Genomic DNA, 18,103 nt, shown 5'->3' on the forward strand with positions numbered 1-18,103 from the left:
TGGTCTACAAGTGAATGGTGAAGGAACAAATGGTAGATTATGTTACTGGGAGCTGTTCTGGAGGAGCAGAGGTTGGAGAGATTTAGATAACACTTTTGTTAATTGAGCTTATCTTACAAGAGCTGAAATAATGAATATAAGGGATAATTTGTCCTGAAGTACTCCGAAATGAATTCTGTTAAACTAGGCTCAAAAGCAGATGGTAGAACCTGTTCATCTACATGCCTTGAAGTAATTAGATATTCTCCATTATCATTTCTAATATTCAGTGTGACTAATGAGGATATTAATCATGCAAATGCATTTTGGGTTTTCTTTTTGCTTTCTTTTCGGGAGGGCCTTCTTTAATTATGCAATTAACTACCTTGCATTCAATTTTATTTCAATCTATTCTTTTTGGCCTCCAGCTAAATAGCTAAATAGCGGTGAGAGACCCTGAGCTATGCCACTTGGAGAAGATTCGCTTAACCAATGCCTGCCTGAATTCCTGACCCACGACATCATGAAATATAATAAAATGATTGTTGCTATAAATCCCTAAGATTTAGAGTAATACATGGTAGATCGAAACAATAGATAACCAGAACACCGAATCTAATACTTTTCAATGAACAGGATTCTGAAAACATCCTTCATCTCTGGTGGCTAACAAAAATGATCTGTTATGCTACAGGCTAATTGCTGAAATGAATCCACTAATTTCACTGATTTAACACAGTAAAGATTTATTTCTCCTTTACATTACAGTCAAATGAAGTTCTGAAAAAGTGTCTCTGCCACACAGTCTGTTATGCACTCTAGGCTCTTTTCATCTAGTGGTTCCTTAATGTGCTAGTGCTTGAAATTCCTCATTAGACCTTCTGCATTTGGGCAGCAGGCCAGGGAACAGAGGAAGGTAGCAGATAGTGCAGAGGACTTGACACTTAAGCCTTTGAGTAGCTTACATCACTTTTGACTCCTTTCCATTGACCAGAATATAGTCATATGCTGCACTGAACTGTGAGAGATTGGAAAAATGTGGTCTAGCTCTTTGTCCCAAATGAAAAGGAAACAGGGTTTTATGAAGATATAACAGTCTCTGCCACATATGGCTGTATTAGCATGAAATGGCATTGTCTCCTCATCTGTGAAGGTTGCCACTGTGTGAGCGAGCCAGATGCAGAGCAGAGTACTTTTTTGTGTGTATAAAGAAATACTGCTACATTCACCAAATGCCTGCTCCTTAAGCACTTCTTGATCCCTCGCTACAAATCTAAGGGTTTTAGTCATTACAATTATTTCCTCTCCGCTTTGCTACCTACTTAGATGTAAAGTCTTTAAAAAGGAGAAAAATAAAAGAACCATGTAGTTTGGTATATAATGGGAGAATAAGGTAGGACTCTGGGCCACTCAGAAGTCAGCTGCCTGAGTTTCTATCAGAGGTCAAAGACTGTGCTTAAACCAAAGCCACTTAATGTTATCTTTCAGCTCTTTTGTTTCCCTGATTCAGCTACTCTGTCAAACCCATCAAAGCTGTGATCCTCAAATCCCTATGAGTTACGTTTATGGTTTTCTCTTTAGCCTTCAATATTGCTGTTAACCTTGGTGCGTGTGTGTGTGCACACACATGTGTCTTTATAGGTCTTTAATTAGAAGTCGAGAGAATTATGATACATAGCTGGGCTGCCACTGTAAGTGAAAATTTTCCTCAAAGTTATCCTCTTTGAAGTTTAGTTTTATTTGTTGTTGTTTATTGTTTTGTTTGTTTTTTGTTACTTCCAGTATAGGCTTTGAGTTCATTGTAAACAAGAAGCAACTACATCATAGAATTCAATGTTAGTGTTTCAGGAAGAACAAAATCAAAAGACAAGTTTCAGAGCAGAGACAACATCTCAGACATCACTATTTGAGGCTGGTACTATCTACCACAGAGTTTCATTGCAGCCTCCAAGTCCTCAACCCATCCCTTTGGTTAGCCACGACCAATCAGTGTGGACATGTGATACTGTGTGACGTTACTGAGCCAAAATGACCTTATTTTGCTCAAATGGTTTGCTACATTAACAAGTATTTATTAAGCATCTACTATGTAGCAAATGGTTTGGCCTTTGCTAGAGATAAATGGTAAAGAAGAGCATACTCCACAGCACCAAGGAGTGCATAGCCTTTTGGTGAAGACAAATAACTAAAATTACACACAGAAGGAAAGGTACTGGAGAAGACATAAGCCCAGGATGCCATGGAAGCACCTGGACCAAGCATCCAACATAGTCCTGAGGATGAGCAATGGCCTCTGGGAGGAAACAGAGACTTCATGGATACTGGCAATTAATCAAGTGAAGTGGAGAAGCAGAGTCTTCCAGGTATTCCTTAAACCCGATCTCAGCATTTGTCCCATTGTTTAGCCATGATCCTGGGAAATTCTCTCTCCCAGGGTCTCCTGGGCCTAATTCCTCAGGTATGACATGGATGTGAGAGACATTATTATGTCACGGTGAATCACTTGTCTTTGGTTGTGGTGTTGAAATTGCAAAGGGATGACATAATCTGGCTGTGGTTCTTATTTGGGAAACCTCCAAAACGAATTTTTGCTCTTCTTTTTTCTTTTTATAGAAATCTGCTCTCCATTTTCTCCCTTGGTGAGGCATTCTGGGAGAAGTTCTTTGGTCACAGTAGACTTTCCTGAGCTATTGTAGTTTTGTCTCATAGAAGCCACCTCTACCCACCAAAGCTGGCTTTTATTTTTGACTTCACAACAAAGAGTTGAGGAGACCACAAATCATAAAACCAATTTTGTTATCTTATCCTTGTTAATATAAAGAATGATTCTGTTATCATTTGGGAAAAGATTTCTTTTACTTTTCTTTTTTTTTTTTTTTTTTTTTTTGAGATGGAGTCTTGCGCTGTCGCCAGACTGGAATGCAGTGGCGTGATCTCGGCTCACTGCAACCTCCGCCTCCCGGGTTCAAGTGATTCTCCCACCTCAGCCTCCCAAATAGCTGGGACTACAGGCGTGCAACACAATGCCCAGCTATTTTTTTTTTTTTTTTGTATTTTCAGTAGAGACGGAGTTTCACCATGTTGGCCAGAATGATCTCAATTTTTTGACCTCATGAACCGCCCACCTCGGCCTCCCAAAGTGCTGGGATTACAGGCGCAAGCCACCACGCCTGGCCTGGGAACAGATTCTTTGGGGGAGTATGATTATTTTTCTAATAGTTTCCTTATGGAAATGATCCTGAGTTGTCGAGATTGGAAGAGTCAACCTCATGCAAAGACTTGGGATAATAGGCATTGCAAGGATCCCCTGCCCTCAAACTTCTTCCTTGCTCCCAGCCTAACTTTTGATTTCCCTCATTCAATTTACTGCTTTGGAGTTACCCAGAAAGTTTGTGGCTAAAATAAATTATGTCTGATCCTGATAAAACCTTCATGCCTCAGCTTCTATTCATATTCTAGCTTAGGTATCTTCCAGCTTTGTTTTGTGTTTTAAATTAGCTATAACTAGCAGAGAACTGGCCTTGTGAAAATAGAACTCAGAGCAGATCTTGTCTGGTAGGAACTAGTTAAAAGGATTTGCACCACCTGAGGGGACGTTTCTGGATGGGCTTTCCCAGTTGTACTCTGTTAAGTATTAAATGTGCAATGGGGAAATAAATTAAAATCATAATATATAATGATAATTAAATTAGTAGAGGCTTCAAAGACAATAAGACACATAAACATGTTTCATTTTTGAATCAAATATCTTCTCCCCCCACTTTCACTATCAGGAACTGAATGTGGATATGTTGTTTCTGTTTAAGCCTAAGAAGAAATGGGGGAAGGGTGGGGGAAATAATAGATCAAGTAACACTTTAAAAAGTTGAATTTAGTGAGTAAGACGTCTGATTGTAGCCTTTTGTTTCTCTAGATCTTATTCTCTGTTTAAGTATAGCCTCCTTCAATGTTTATACTTAGGTAGTTTATAATATTTTTAAAAAGCATAATCACATAGACAAAAATGCTGCTTATAACCATGATTTAATTAATTTGGGGAATCTGAATTGCTGGATGTAGGAGAATATAGCCAACTTATTAACCTAATACTAATGATGGTTTTATAGTAACTGGAAGTCACAGTGTTAGAAAAATAATAAAATAATAAACTTTGAAAAAACAAACCTACAAGCCTGAGCTATAAAATTATTGCAAGCCTCTCAAAACATGCAATATGTTCACCATGTAAGCATAATGTAGTAAAATTTCAATGAACTGAACCTAAAGTGCTGGATCCCTCAACTAACAGTATTTTTAGTATTTTATTTTTTAGGAAGAGGGCATAAGAAAGCAAAAATTTCAGACCATGTTAGAATACTCCAAAAAGTGTATTCCAGCATACATCTAGAGATGAGAATACATTGCGAGTAGTCTCCCAAGCTTCTGCGTTGATTCTGCTCTGTGTTAAAGACATAAGCTTTAAAGGCAGGAGAGTGATTTAATGCATTTCAGAAGAACTTTGAATAACATTTTTGAAACAAAAAGGGATTTTCCACGTTAGCCACAGCTGACCACAAAATACAATTTAATGACTTGCCCCACTTCCTAAATATCTTGGTTAAGGCTTAATGTTTGCAGCTGGTGGAGCATTTTGCCATATTGTAGTTTGTGCATCTCATCCCTTTTTGGACAGCATACTCACTTAGAAACAATCCCAGTCTCATTGCTTCTGTTGCACGAGGTCTTCCGATGATCAACTGCATAGTAGGGTGACTCACATCTTACCAACTCAATATAAGCAGCTGAGAGAACACAGTGCCAGTATATACCCAGTAATTCACTGCATGGTGGTTTCTCTGAAATCTTCTTAATGGAATGCACCTCACACAGGCATAGGCACACATTATGCACTCCACACACACTCCACTCACTACACAGGGAGACTATAACTCTTACACTTTCATTTATATCCAAACCATGTGATCTGGGTAATTTTGACACTTCTGGTTTGTTTTGAAATCCTGGTTGCACTTTATGTTTTCTGTTGAAAATTATATTTTATTTAATATTTGATGAGAGGTTGAATTGTCTGCTTCATTTTCTCTTCTGAGTCCTTGCATGATGCCGGCAGTCAAGTCACAGGTGCGCTTTGGAAAGCTTACCTTCACTGCTTAGTCATGTTGTTGCTAAGCAAGCCAAAACTTCCTCCCATCCCGAGAGGCTCATTCTTCTCAAGTTCTCTTTTCTTTCTGAGGATACCAGGACAGGATGAGTAAAGTGAACTTAATTTCTAAGTATGTGAATTTTTAGTGTTATCCATTTCCAGAAACATTTATTACAATACTTAGATTGTAGGATCTCTTCTGTATTAGTCCATCCTTGTGCTGCTAGTAAAAACATACCTGGCTGGGCGCAGTGGCTCACGCCTGTAATCCCAGCACTTTGGGAGGCCGAGGCGGGTGGATCACAAGGTCAGGAGATCAAGACCATCCTGGCAAAGACGGTGAAACCCCGTCTCTACTAAAAATACAAAAAATTAGCCAGGTGTTGTGGTGGGTGCCTGTAGTCCCAGTTACTCAGGAGGCAGGAGAATGGTGGGAACCCGGCAGGCAGAACCTGCAGTAAGCTGAGATCAACACTGCACTCCGGCCTGGACAACAGAGCGAGACTCCAAAACAAACAAACAAACAAACAAAAACACACCCAAGACTGGGTAATTTATAATGAAAAAAGAGGTTTAATGAATGGACTCACAGTTCCACATGGCTGGGGAAGCCTCACAATCATGGTGAAAGTTGAAAGAGGAGCAAAGTCATGTCTTACGTGGTAGCAGGCAAGAGGACATGTGCAGGGCAACTCCCCTTTTTAAAACCAACAGATCTCATGAGACTTATTTACTATCATGAGAACAGCATGGGAAAATTCTGCTCCCGTGATTCAGTTACCTCCCACCAGGTACCTCCCATGACACGTGGGGATTATGGGAGCTATAATTCAAGATGAGATTTGGATTGGAACACAACCAAACCATATCACCCTCTAATACATATAATCTAATAGAGACCTGGAAGAATATTCAGTTGGTCATACACACTGACACATACATTTCTATTTTAGTCTGATAGAAGCCAATACTCAGGAACTCTGGGTTTTAATTTGTAAACCTGTGTGATCTTGGGTTTTGGAAGCACTTAGACTTTCTGCTACTACATCACTTGACCCTGGGACCAAAGGCAGTAGGAATAGGCTGTGGACGCAAGCCACAAAGAGCTCCATGGAGAGAGTAAAACTCTGACATCTGCATCAGATGTAGGACTGAGTAACTGTAGGACTCTGTAGGACTACAGATGTAGGACTCTGTAGGACCATGAAAAGATGCACAGAAGGATTAATCAACTCAACTTGAACAGTTAGAAAAGGTGACACTGAGAAAGTATCATCTATTCTAGAAAATGGACAGGAATTATTGAGGTAAGAATGAAGGAGATGGGAGTGAGACAATGTCCCTAATAAAGCCATGGCTTATGCAAGTGACCTCAGAAGTAGGGAGAGTATGTATAATTCAGTCTGACTGAAGATTAAATTGCAAGGAAGTAGGAGATGGTCAAGGGGTAAGACTAGAAAAGTAAACAGTAGCACTCAGCAGTGTTATTTATTTTATTCCCTGAAGTCTAACTGTGGGCCGCCATAGTTTCCTCAGTATGGAGTAGAGTCACAAGATACATGCAAGAAACTGTGAGAAGAGGATGTCAACTAATACCTAAAAATATTCTTTCTCATAAATCAGTAGACAAGTGTCCGAAACAGCTAGAAGCATAGTTTTTCAGTGAAGGTCTTAGAGTATAATAGGAGATTAAGTGGTGATATCTTGTTTTATCACGGTTTTCCCCGCCCAGTGTAACTAAGAATTCTTTCTTTGCATTTTGGACAAAGGCTGCTCTGATGCAAATCATCAGAGTGAGAGGGAGGTGATAAAAACATATGCCAAGAAAGACTGCATTTACGCCTTTTACCTGTGACAGAACAGAAGCCCACGCCATGCTTTTACCACAGAAAGGAAAAACAGAAAGTAGATTTCTGCACCAGCCTCTTATTAGTCCATGAAACAGGAAGGGAATGGGGTACAGGAGGATGACTTCTTGCATTTTAAAGCACAGTAAACTTGTTCACAAAAAAAAAAAAAAAAAATTGAAAAAAAAAGTAAACGAATAAGAAAATCAATGAGTGAATGAAAAAAGTATTAAATTGAGTAAGTAAAAGGAAAGGAAAATGAGGAAAATGAAATTTGGAGCTCTTAAGACATAAGAACATATTTGGCTAGAAATTTCATTGGCTGTGATTCAGATTTATAAATTGTTAAACATACCTCATTATAAGCCTGTTTAGATCAAATAAAATCATATATTTGAAAGCATATTATAAGCTGTACATGTGATAAAAAGAAAGTTATTACTATCTACTTTTAGTAGAGTTACCATAGGCTAATTGCATAAATTTCAAAAAGATGGAAAGACCATCTCAAAATGTAAGTATATGTGGAGTGTCTGATGTGCCTCATTTGCTACCAGGCATAGAACACTTTCAAAACACAGAACTTAGGAAGGAAGGTAATAGGGGTAGTTTCTCTGTCAAGCAAGACTTTCCACCAGATCAACAAATGAATTCAGTCACCCAAAGGAGCAGAAATGTCACAGTTGAAATTTTCAAACCAGTCAATGACCCTTAATATTTACAAATGGCTGTGCACCCAGGAATTAACACACTTAACTTTTTCCTGTTACGTCTATAGCAGACATGTACCCAGATTAAGGCTGTGCCCAGCCATCTGTTAGGGGAAATAAATGCCTGTATGTTTTTTCCATCCCTTTCTCTTCCATTTCTCCTTTACTCTTTCTTAGTCTTATTCTAAAAAGGAATCTGAAATCCATGGTCACATACACAGAATGCAACAGAATAGAAATAAATAGATGACGAAATCAGTATAGGATCAAAATGAAGGTGAGAAAACCGGGTGACTCTAGGGATAGAAATGCAAGCCTCATTGATAGGTTGATATTTTAGTTCTGAGCAACCCAGGGACCTAATGAGGCAATATGATTGTTCCAAGATACACAATAACCATGAGATGAAAGCCAACCACATTTTTAGGAGAAACATTTCAAATATAAACAGTGTTGAAATATTTTCATTCATCACTCTACACAACTGTTGGGCCATTGCAATAGAAATTTCCAAGTTTCCCACCACATATTAGAGACAAATTCCAGTCTAAATTGAATCTTATGAATTGTTTTTCCTTCTTTGCTGATGTAATGCAAAACATAAGGCGCATTAATAGAGAATGACTCTCATTTTGCTAAGGAATATGTTTGTTACATCACTAATTTGAAGCACCTGTTTCTTTAATAGAGGGTGGAGCTTTTTTCTTTTTACTTTATTAAATATTTTCTGCCTGTCTCATGCATTATATACCTCCGTGATGAATCTGTTTTCATGCTGGGACCCTGCCTTAGTGGGGGTTAATTGATGAGGTCTATTCTTGTTTGGTTTATTGGCTTCTATGCTTACCCTCTTTTATTACCTAAATGTCAGCTCTTTATTGTTTCATCCACTTCCCAGCTGCTCTCAATATCCCTGTAGGGGCCTGAGGGCTGGGCTGGGCTGAAACTCTCCCAAGTCTATGAGAAAGGGGTGGTGGTGGAGTCGGGGGGCGGTGCAATATAAACTAGACTCAGCTGAGCAGCATGCTTCGCATTATGTGGGAAATGAGTTAGTGCCTTCTGTGGACATCCCTCACGCTCCTTTCTGTGTGCACTAAATTCCTTAGGTTGATAGAGCCTTGTATACACCTTGGAGCTCCCCTCAAATATTGGTTCCTAAGGAGAATTTCACCTATCACCGTAACCAGCTGCCTGCCTCACTCCTGTGTATTAGAAAAAAAAGATTTGTATCTCGTAAACTTTGTCTTCATTTTTTATTGTTGCCATAACAGATTACTACAAGTTTAGTGGCTTAGAAAAACATCCGTTGCAGCACACCAACATGGCACAAGTATACATATGTAACAAACCTGCACATTATGCACATGTACCCTAGAACTCAAAGTATAATAAAAAAAAAAAAAAAAAGAAAAACATCCGTTTATTATCTCACACTTCTGTGGGTTAGAAGTCCCACACAGATTTCGCCAGGCTAAAATCCAGGTGTCAGCAAAGCTGTGTCCCTGACTAGGGCTCTAGGAAAGAATCTGCTTCCAAGCTCACTGACGTTGGCAGAGTCTAATTCCTTGCAGTTATATGACTGAGATTCCATTTCTTTGCAGGCTGTCAACTGCAGGCCATCCTCAGTTTCCACAGGCCTCTCTTCAGTCTTTGCACGTGGCTTCCTCCATCTCAGAACCAGCAACAGTGCACCAAATCCTTCTTATGCTTGGAATCTCTCTAATTTCCCTTTCTGCTGCATCTCCTTCCTGCCTCCTCAAATTAAAAAAAAAAAAAAAAAAAAAAAAAAAAAAAAAAAAAATTGCGATTAAAGTGGGCTAACTTGAATGATCTAAGATAATCTCCCTATGTTAAGGTCTGTAACTTTAATTAGACTTGCAATGTCATTTTTGCTGTTGAACAACATATTCACAGGTTTCTGGGATTAGGATATGGACGTCTTTGGGGGGCCATTAGTCAGCCTAACACTTGCTCAGTTTGAAGCCTCTATGTAATTTCCGTTTGGGGTTTCTTAAGCTGCCTAGACTTTCAAGAGACTTTTTTCTGGCTTTCTACCTGTCAAGCCTCAATTAGACTGTATCTTAAAACCATTACCTATTTCCTGCAGGGTCTTCATTTACCTTATTTCCCTGTGTTTGTATGAGCAGCACCACCATCTCTCAGTGGCATATCAGTATCACTGCTACACCAGTTAAATGTTAACAAGTACCTATCCCCTCCCTACTCCTTCCCCAACCACCAAGCCAACACTCTTGATGTTTATTTTTAATAGAGAGGCTAGGAAAAACAAAACATCTTGGATTCACCTAAATAGCTATTATTTTCGTACACACAAAAGTCACATTACAGCCTATGGCTTTCTGCCATAGGCTTGGTATTATTACAAATACCAAGCTATATTTTTCTAGTACTCCCTAATATAACAGGAAAAGAGGCAATAAATCAGGAGTCTAAGAGCTCTGGACTTTTTTTTACAGGCTGTGTGTATTCTGAAAAGTTACAAAACATCTCAAGAAAACTCCATTTAGTCAGGCCAAGTGATAATTTGATAGAAAGATGAGACCTGAATGGTCTAAATCTATGCAAACTGCCAAACTAATGTAAAAATCATTTATCAGGTTTTATGAGATTTATGAAGTATAAATCTTTTGGGCTCTAGGTAGTTCTTAATGTGCATCTCACATTGTGTGCATATGAGAGAGTTTGAGTGATTATCTGTCAATGGAGAGCAGTAAGCTAATGACAGATGAGGAAGTAACCACTTAGATGACCTCTCCACAATCATTTCCACCTCCTGCTTTTTATGCCCTTGAGTGTGGGCCAAACTGAATGACTAGCTACTAATCAATTAAATACAGCACACCTGGTGGAAATTGCCATGGTTAGGTTACAAAAAGACTGCAGCTTCTGTCTCGGGCATTCTCTTGTTCTCTCTACCAGTGCTCTCTCTGTCCCTTTGGATGGTTCACTGTGGAGGAAGCCAAATGACATTTCCTGAAGCCTGCCTGTGGACAGGTCAATGTGAGAGAGTTTGGAAGAAGACGCACTCTCAATGTAACCTTGAGATGACTCTGGGTCTGGTCAACCACTTGGCTGCAACCTCATAAGAGGCTTTCAAAGATCTAGCTAAGACATGTCCATACCCCTAACCCACAGACACTGTAAAATAATAAACATTTGTTGTTTCAAGCTGCTAAGTTCGTAATTTTTTACACAGTAATTGATAATATGTATTACTAATTATAGATATGTAACAAATATATACTCACAGCGCAATTCAATCTTCAAAACCAACAATTTATGAACAGTTCCTAATAGTCTTTGTATCCAAAGCACTCTATTTAAAACAATGTGAATAAAAGAAAAATGATTATCTTAGTAAAAAAGATGACACATTCAGAATGAAGTAATTTCCAGGCTGGGTGTGGTGCCTCACACCTGTAATCCCAGCACTTTGGGAGGCTGAGGAAGGCTGATCATGAGGTCAGGAAATCGAGACCATCCTGGCTAACACAGTGAAACCCCGTCTCTACTAAAAACATAAAAAATTAGCTGGGCGTGGTGGCGGGCACCTGTAGTCCCAGCTACTCAGGAGGCTGAGGCAGGAGAATGGCGTAAACCCGGGAGGCGGAGCTTGCAGTGAACCATGAACCATGATCGCACCACTACGCTACAGCCTGGGAGACAGTGCGAGACTCTGTCTCAAAAAAGAAAAAGAAGAGCAGAATGAGGTAGTTTCCATAATAAATAAAGTAGTATGCACTTGATCTAATCATATTTGACACATAATTATTTTGTTTTATGAGGTACAGGCTCTATAAGAAGTTTGAGTCTGCCACCAACACATGAACAAACATTATTTAGTAAACCGATATTAGCCATAACTCCATTCTAAAACAGCGGTGCGACTTTGCCTACGTGGTTTAATGCTACTACAGTCATTAAATCTAGTCATTCGTTCTTGTACTAGCACTGTATTTGCCGATTTCTTCTGGATGAAGCATCAAAACATCCTAGAAATTTAAAGGACTATGATATAAAGCACCATGTATAGCAATGAGGAATACAAAAAATGAAGCCAGATGAGAAATCATGACACATGATTAAAATGTTTTTACTACAGTTTCCTTAGAGTTGGAATAGAGCCTACAAATTGGTAGGAAGTATATGGAGTCTCACAAATAGATTGAAATTATAAAAAAGCCACATAAATACAAATTTGAAATGTGAAAAATGTTAAAACCTAATTAATAGACAAAGAACTGTGAATTAACCAATAAAATATGTTTAAGGGGCACCTTATCAAGTTGGTAATGATAAAGAAGAAAACTAAATATTGGTGAAGCTGTAGTAACATGAATGCAGTAACAGGTTTCTTGGGAGCAAGGAATTTGTAGAGAGCTATCTGGCAACACGCATCAACTACCATAAAAAGTTGAACACTTTGATTCCTGATGCCCACATCTAGAAATGTTTTCTAATAAAATAATATGAGATGTAGTCAAACATTAATGTAGAGAGATATCACGGGAGTGTAAATTAATAATAAATAAAAGGAAGAAAGGAAGAAGCCATCTTAAAATCCATCCTGGGAATGACATAGCAAAACACGACAAAACCATACCATGAACAATACCAAAAACAAGCCACACATACACGAAAACTATGTAATCGTAATAGAAATAGTAATAGCCCATCTTAAAAACGATATAATATTTTAAAAGTCTATATGACAGAAATAATAATAGCATATAAAAATTTCTGTGGTGTGGTGGTGTGTGCCCTTAATCCTGTCTACTGAAGAGGCTGAGGCAGGAAGATTACTTAATCCTAGGACTTCAAGCCTGCAGTGAGCTATGATCATACTACTGCCCTCCAGTCTGAGTGACAGAGTGAGACCGATATCTAAAAACTGTTTGTAAAGTTTATGCCTTTTATAATGTTAAGTTAAAATGATAGCATATAAAAATATTAAACAAGATTTTAATTTTGTATTCAGTGAGATCCTAGAAATCTAATTTTTATATTTATATCATGCTATGTATATATCCTGAAAAACAATGTTTCCAGTAAATGAATGTAGATACATTTTTTCTCTCTTTCCTTTGACTCCATATCAGAAGATTTTAGGAAGAGAGCTCTTGGTGAATTTGTTACCTAGTTTGATTCTTACACATCTTTTTACTTCTCTGAAGTTGGTATCAGTCAAGACTTATAACAGTTACATTGTATCTGCATGCGCACAACCTCCTTAGATAAAATTTTTCACTACACTAATTTTTTAAAAGCTACAGTAGTTCCGAATATTATGATACATAATTGAATAGGGAAAGAAATGAAAATAAGCCATAAAATACATTCTTTAATTGTTGTTGTTGTTGTTGTTTTTTGAGATGGAGTCTCTTACTGTGGCCTGGGCTGGAGTGCAGTGGTGTGATCTCGGCTCACTGCAACCTCCCCCTCCCGAGTTCAAGAGATTCTCCTGCCTCAGTCCAAGTAGCTGGGATTACAGGCACATGCTACCATGCCCAGCTAATTTTTTGTATTTTTAATAGAAGTGGGGTTTCATCATGTTGGCCAGGCTGGTTCCGAACTCCTGACCTTGTGATTTGCCCGCCTCAGCCTCCCAAAGTGTTGGGATTACAGGCATGACCCACTGCGCCCCACCACATCCTTCAATTTTTACAGGAAATGTATTAGGCAAAGAACTGGCTAAAAGTCATCTATGAAGCATTTTAATGAATTATGATTTGGGAGGAGGAAATAAGGTGTGGATTATTTGTTGCTTATAATGTATATAAAATGTATTAATATATGTTTGTGGGTTGTTAGAGTAAAACTTACCCAGAAACCTTATTGCTACCTTCACCACTTTTGTCTCAGTGATAACTCTTGACTTTGCCCAAGAAAAATGTCGTTTTGAAATTCAAATTTCCAGTTCAATAGAAGTAAATAAATTCTTTAGCCACTGAATTTAAGAATCAGATGGAAGTGGCAGATAACACGATCCTGTCTTCATTTCTAGAAGGTTAGAATCAGTTCATTAACTTTGGATAATGTCTTTTCCTGTTCTAAGTAAGTGAAATATTAATGGAGAAAGAACAAGGCAGGTCTGTGCCAGATTTTCTCAAACAAGATATACAGACTGCCATTAGTAAGCATTAGTAAGTAGACACATGGCCTTCTATCACTTTGGGGGCCACTAAGAATTATAAAAGAATGAGATTATTATAATTGTTGGAAAGCAACAACAATAATAACTACTAAAAGTGGGATGACATTCTCAAGAAAAATGAAGAAAAAGGGGAAAGGAAGAGAGAGAATTTCATGTCTTTCAAAATGAAAACATGCAAGTGCTTCATGAAATAATCAAAGTGGCCACAAAGGTATTTACTGATTTCCTTTCTGGTCAGGCCTTCTCATGAATGAATGAGGTCCTGATGAATTCACATTTAAGTGATGCCTTTTTTGGTTTTCTAAAACAAGGATGTTATCCATACAGATAGGGGTCATACTCAATAAAAAAGATTTTACTCTTTTAAAAATACAGGTTACTTGTGGGGATGAACATCCTAGGACACTGAAGAATGAAGAAATTCAGGATATATTCTGAGATGCACACATAATAATGTATTCTTACAAGTTATTCTAAGCATAAATCACACATTCACACAATTTAACTGTTGCACAGATCGTACACTACCTAACCTATTGTCTTTGTCCATTTTATGTTGCTGTAACAGAATACCACATAAACCAAAGAAGTTGATTTCTTACAGCTCTGGAGGCTGAGAAGTCCAAGGTCAACGGGCTTGCAGCTAGTGAGGATTTGGAGTGAAATCTTCTTGAAGGCACAGACTAGTTCATTCATTTTTGCATCCCTAATAGAACTTAACAGCTTGCATTATAATACCCTATGTCCAAACTGTTTATAATTACACAATAGATGATGGGACACCCTACATATGAAAGTCACTTATTTTGCCTTAGCTGCAGTTCATTCTTCCATCCAGGCACTCATCACATTATTTTGCAAATATCCCCTTATTTGTCTCTTTCTTCCCACTAGATTGGAAGCTTATTAAAAGCAAAAAGTCTCTCATCTTTGTCTTCCTAACACATAGCCCACAGCATCCTGCTAATTGCCTCCCAGTAAATATGTAATTAATGAATATTTGGAATCCATTTTTGTAGATTTCTTTATTTGTCAATGCTTTGCTTCCCAAATAAATCTTTTTATATCAACGTCCAAATTATTTTACAAAGTTGTCATTTCACTAATGTTCTTACTATAAAGCACAATGTTTCTACCTATACAATATTCAGTAAGTTTGGGTCAGGGTCATATGGATGTCAAGGCGTTATGAAAAATCCACACTTTCTTTTTAGAGGCAGAGTCTCACTCTGTTCACTCAGGCAGGAGTACAGTGGTGCAATCTTGGCTCACTGTAGCCTTGATTTTTTTAGTTCAACCAGTCCTGCCTCAGCCTCCCTAGTAGCTAGGACTACAGGCATGCACCACCATACTCTGCCAATGTATTCTATTTCATTTTTTGTAAAGACGGCACCTCACTATGTTGCTCAGGCTAGTCTAGAACTCCTGACCACAAGAAATCCTCTAGCCTCAGCCTCTCAAAGTGCTAGAGTTACATATATAAGCCACCAAGTCTGGCCCTGCACTATCCAATATGGTAGCCACTAGCCAAATACCGCTGTGTACATTTAGAATTAAATAAATTCAATTTAAAATTCTGTTCCTCAGTCACACATTTCAAGTGCTCAATAGCCACGTGTAACTAGTGGCTTCTCTATTTGGATGGCATAGGTTATAGAACATTTCCCCCATAGAATAGGCAGAAGGTTCTATTGGAAAGTACTATCATGGCATAGAACTTTGGAGAAACTCCCAGCTTTGTTTCTTTGTGTGTTTGTTTGTTTGTTTGTTTTTGAGATGGAGTCTTGCTTTGTCTCCAGGCTGGAGTGCAATGGCACGATCTCAGCTCACTGAAACCTCCGTGTCCTGGGTTTAAGAGATTCTCCTGCCTCAGCCTCCCAAGTAGCTGAGACTACAGGTGCTTGCCACCATGCCCGGCTAGTTTTTTTTTTTTGGTTGGTTTTTTTTTTTTTTTTTTTTTTTTGTATTTTAGTAAAGATGGGGTTTCACCATGCTAGCTCCCAGCTTTTACAGAGTGGACCGTTCAATTTTGAGGTGAGTCTGGGCATTGGTACTGCCAACTGACAACAATCCCCAAACAATAAACCTCTTTTGTCAACAAGGTGGCCAGTGAGCTTGCACAACTCAGTCCACTGCCCCCACCCTCCCTCAGAGATCTGATTCAAGAAGCCCCAGATGGGGGCAGAGGTGAGGTTTACAGCATTGAGAGCCTGCAGCAAATGGTTTTTACCTTCCTCGCTTTCTGGAGGGTGGTATCACTTTTAGGAAGTTCCCTTCAGTGCATTCAGAAAACTAAGAGCTAAATCCCAAGAACAAGCCCTCCTACTTATATTCAGTGACAGAGGGAGTATGGTCAATAAATATTGGCCACAAAGAACTCACAAGTAATGTTATTTGTCCTGAATGCAGTCTATTTGATGCATATGTTTTGCGACTCAGGTTCTTCTGTAAATGCTGTGCTGTTGTATAAACTATGAGACATTTGGAATTTGGTTTACATCTTAAAGCAAATAGTGCAATATGTTTCCTAGATTTCGCTAGGCCAATGTTATTTTGTAGGGTGAGTTTTGTGTTAAGTTATTAGGTTGGTGCAAAAGTAATTGCAGTTTTGCCATTTCTTTCATTGCAAAAAACTGTAATTTACTTTTGCACCAACGTAATATTTAAACACCAGGTGACCTCTAGTTCAACCTTTAGAGTCTTGCATTGAGTGTTTCAAGATAGGAACCACCAGGCAAAGGGCACCACTTCCCCTCAGTGTTCAAACTCTGCAAAACTACATGGAGCTTATACACCAGAGGTCAGACATGTTCCCTTTAGTGGAGTAATTTAGCAATGAAGATCCAGTTCATACTGTTTCCAAGAGGCATGTAGATAGGGCCTATCCCTTGATGAAAATAATTTTTTTTTAATTAGAGTAGTCAAAAACTATAAAATTCCAGAAGATTTCTGGTAAATTATGGAGTCCTGCTGTGGTAAGTGAAGCCCCATATGTAAATATAAATGAATCATCCTGTGGTCTGTATTCACGTGTTCCCAAACAACTTGGCGTTTATTTCACTTTAACCAACACTACATTTAGATGCTATTATTAACATAAAGACAGCATGTAATTGGAGAATGGAAATTTTACCATTGTTGTTAGTCAAATAATACTTCGTTGAAAATTATAATCACTCTATTTCCTTCCTTTTCATGTTTTCTATTGCTCGTGTGTGTGTGTGTTTTAATTTTGGCTCTCACCCTCATCTTGACTCTCTCCATTCTTGCAGTTCCATGTTCCTCTGGTTTTCTTGGAAATAGTTTAAAATCCATATCCTTTTGGAAGTCTTCTTTGATTTACTAAGTCACACTGTCATCAAATCCCAATTAATTTTACTAAACTAATCTTTGTGAACAAGTGAAAGGACATTTATTGAGTTTGGTACATACATCTGTTTCTGTTTTCCACACAAATACATCTACCACAAGACTTATAGGGCATAATGGAATAAAAATCACAAAATATTTAAAAGATATAAAAAGACCTAACAATTCCAATCAAAAGCAAGTCCCTCATATAGGACATAAACCACTAAAGCAACGAAACACGTATGGGGAAAAGTGCTTCTTAAGATCATTTTAATATAATGTACAATCTCTTTCCGATTTCAATATAAGTTTAAGAATGCTTATCTCGGATGAAGGGAAGAACTAAATTTGTAAGTTATAACTTATAAATATTATCAGGGAAAATGCTAAGAAAAAGAGAAAAGAATGAATTTGCATACATATTCATGAATTCCTACACAGTTGTCTTTTTTTAACAATGGAGCAATGAAAATACAATGTGAATAAACTGGTGCTTTTTAAAAAGCTGATTGTAAATGGTCAACTGCACATTTCAATCAATTACTATGAAACATGGCAAATAATAGAGAGCCCCCCAAAGTGTGTAAGGTATATTTATTTCTCTTGATTTTTTTCATTTATGAACATGATTATTTATTTTGTTTATAATCTTCTGATTGGATTGATCCAGAAAGACATTCAACTTGGTTGAACAAGGTAGTCAAGAGTCTGCCCAACTGGTCTTTCTTAGAACAAAGTTACTAAGAAACAGTTCCTGAGTTCCTTACCCTGAGCTCATAATTAGTGGCAGCAGAGAGGGAAGAACAATCTAGAAGCTGGCAATTCAGAATGAGAGTAAGAGCACCCCAGCTTGCTCACAAACACTCCAAAAACTAAGAATGCCCTCATGACCATGAGA

At 38.1% G+C, this 18,103-nt stretch overlaps 1 long non-coding RNA gene across 1 annotated transcript in view; it reads right to left on the reverse strand.

The window, feature by feature from the left end:
* Positions 1-8,635: 8,635 nt before the first annotated feature.
* Positions 8,636-18,103, reverse strand: part of LOC114678680 (uncharacterized) — a 32,562-nt gene continuing 23,094 nt past the window's right edge. The window contains exon 3 of the long non-coding RNA XR_013418171.1: positions 8,636-9,427. This is a non-coding gene — a long non-coding RNA (uncharacterized LOC114678680). The remainder of the gene's footprint in view (positions 9,428-18,103) is intronic.

This window comes from Macaca mulatta, chromosome 6 (genome assembly GCF_049350105.2).
Source record: "Macaca mulatta isolate MMU2019108-1 chromosome 6, T2T-MMU8v2.0, whole genome shotgun sequence".
NCBI lineage: Eukaryota > Metazoa > Chordata > Mammalia > Primates > Cercopithecidae > Macaca > Macaca mulatta.